This window comes from Galeopterus variegatus, unplaced genomic scaffold, assembly GCF_000696425.1.
Source record: "Galeopterus variegatus unplaced genomic scaffold, G_variegatus-3.0.2 Scaffold16875, whole genome shotgun sequence".
Taxonomy (NCBI): Eukaryota; Metazoa; Chordata; class Mammalia; order Dermoptera; family Cynocephalidae; genus Galeopterus; species Galeopterus variegatus.
Window position 1 is genome coordinate 2,351 of NW_007742986.1, and position 2,226 is coordinate 4,576.

Consider the following 2,226-nt stretch of genomic DNA (forward strand, 5'->3'; position numbering starts at 1 on the left):
CGAACTACTTCTTCCCTTCTTGTCTCTCACTTTTTCTTTCAAATAATTAATTTCATGTAGTGCCAGTCACTCAACAGCTCAATTCCTCAAGCAGGAGTGAGTGGCAATTTCAACCTCCTTTAACTGTCCTAGACTTTGAGGAATCTTTCCTGTTGAGGTTTTTGACAATCAATCAGTCAATACTGATTAAATATCAACTATATATCAGGCTATGTGTTAGGAGCTGGGGATGAACATGGCAAAATCTCTGACTTAAAAGAGTTAAATTCTGGTTAGAAAAGGCAGGCAATTGTCAATGAATAAACAAATAACTTCTGGATGTTGTTATTATGATAGTGAATATGCTTTGGGGTTTCTGACTATTTAAGCTGTTGGAAAAATTCATAAGGAAAGATATGAAATGTAATCATAATCCCTTCTAGCTACATAATTCTAAAACTGGCAGGTTATCTGTGGCCTAGCTGCACCATCCAATATGGTAACCACTGGCCACCTGTGGTGCTATTTAGGTTTTAATTAATCAATTAAATAAAAATTAAAATTCCCAATTCACCCTAGCCACATTGCAAGTGCTCAGTAGCCACATGTGTGTAATGGCTACCACTTTGGATAGCATAGATATGAGCACGTTCCTTATTGCAGGGAGTTTTCTTGAACAGCACTGGTCTAGCTAGCATGAGGTTGATGGGAATCTTCCATCAATGGTAGGAATAGCAGTTCATAATTTTATGTGTCAGTTCATAATTTTATGTGTCAGGCATTGACTTATGTTCAACTTATTTAATCCTCACAAACTCCTGTAAAATAGTTCCTGCTACTAGACCCATTTTATGGATTAGGAAACAGAGGCACCTAGACTTTTTGTTCAATATCAGTAGGGTAATAAAACACTAAATATTGAACCCAGATAGCCTGGAGTGAGAACCTGCCCTCTAAACAAAATATCATGATATCTTGGTGTGGGGAAGCTGAAGATGCTGATGAAGGGTTTTAGTGTGGCAGTCAGAGCCTCCATAGAAATAAGAAGTGGCCGGTTTTGGCAGTGTTTTTGGAAAGTATGACCTGATATCTGATATCAATCAGATTCATCCAGGACAGGTCTTGTTGGCTAGAGGTTTAGATGGATCTGGGCAGGCAGAATCATGGAATGTTAAAACTGAAAAGAATAAAATACTTCGCAGGTAAAGAAACTGAGACGTGCAAAGTTTGCCTGAACTGTCAGGGTGACAGCGTGAGTTATGACCATAGCCAACATTGGACGTCAAGATTCCTGTCTGTGTGTGTTCACACACGGCCCCCTTGGCACCAAGAGCTTAAAATGTCCCCGATATATTATTTATTTATTTAGAAATGTCCTAATCTTGGAAAGGGCTTCACTTCTTCCCCAGATGTTTGCTGTGCTGGTGTATATTGACCTTTTTTAATCCATTCACTTTCCTTTTGTCCAGCCTTTCCTTATTCTTACATTCCTCCTTCCCTTCAACAGGGATTCACAACCTAACTACCCAATTTTTTCCCGTAGAAATGTAAAATATTCATAACAATTTGAGTCCTTACGCACGCTGTTAGGAATTTGAAAAACATGCCATAGGTTCCAGCATCACTTTGAGTATCTACGAATTTTGTTCATGTTTTTCTAGGAGAGTCCCTCCTGATGTCGCTTCACCACGCTTTACATACTCAACCTTGCCAGCCCCCAAGATGCACGCAAAGGAAGCACTGTTGAAGAATGAGTTTTCATCGAGCTCGTAGTTTCTGTTTCACTGCAGAGAGGTCACGGGCGCTCAGAGCATAAAGCAGTCTGACTGGCGCTGAGAACACCAAAATAGCAGCGGCCTGGAGCACTGAAAAGCTTCCTGCCTTCTTCCCCACCAAGCACGACTTCAGTTCGAACCCGCTCCCGGCTTCATCAACGCAAGACTCGGAGTCAGAGCGAGTCCATCGCGGGGAGTGTGGCTTGGCTCTGCCGCGGTGCGATGGGGTAGCTGGCGTAGGCTGAGCTCCACTGCGCACAGCCACATGGCCCGGGACGCGCCCGCTCCCCGAGTCCGGGTCCGTGCACCGCGGGGGGCAGGCGCGCTCCCGCTTTCCGCAGTCTCCTCTTCTTCCAGGTCTCTCTCGCCAGGGCTTCCGCGGATCAGTCGGCAGCCGGCCTCCACCTTCCGCTCTGGGCGCCTATCTCCCTCCGATCCTTGCTGACATCAGGCTGGTGGGCGCGCTCCCGCC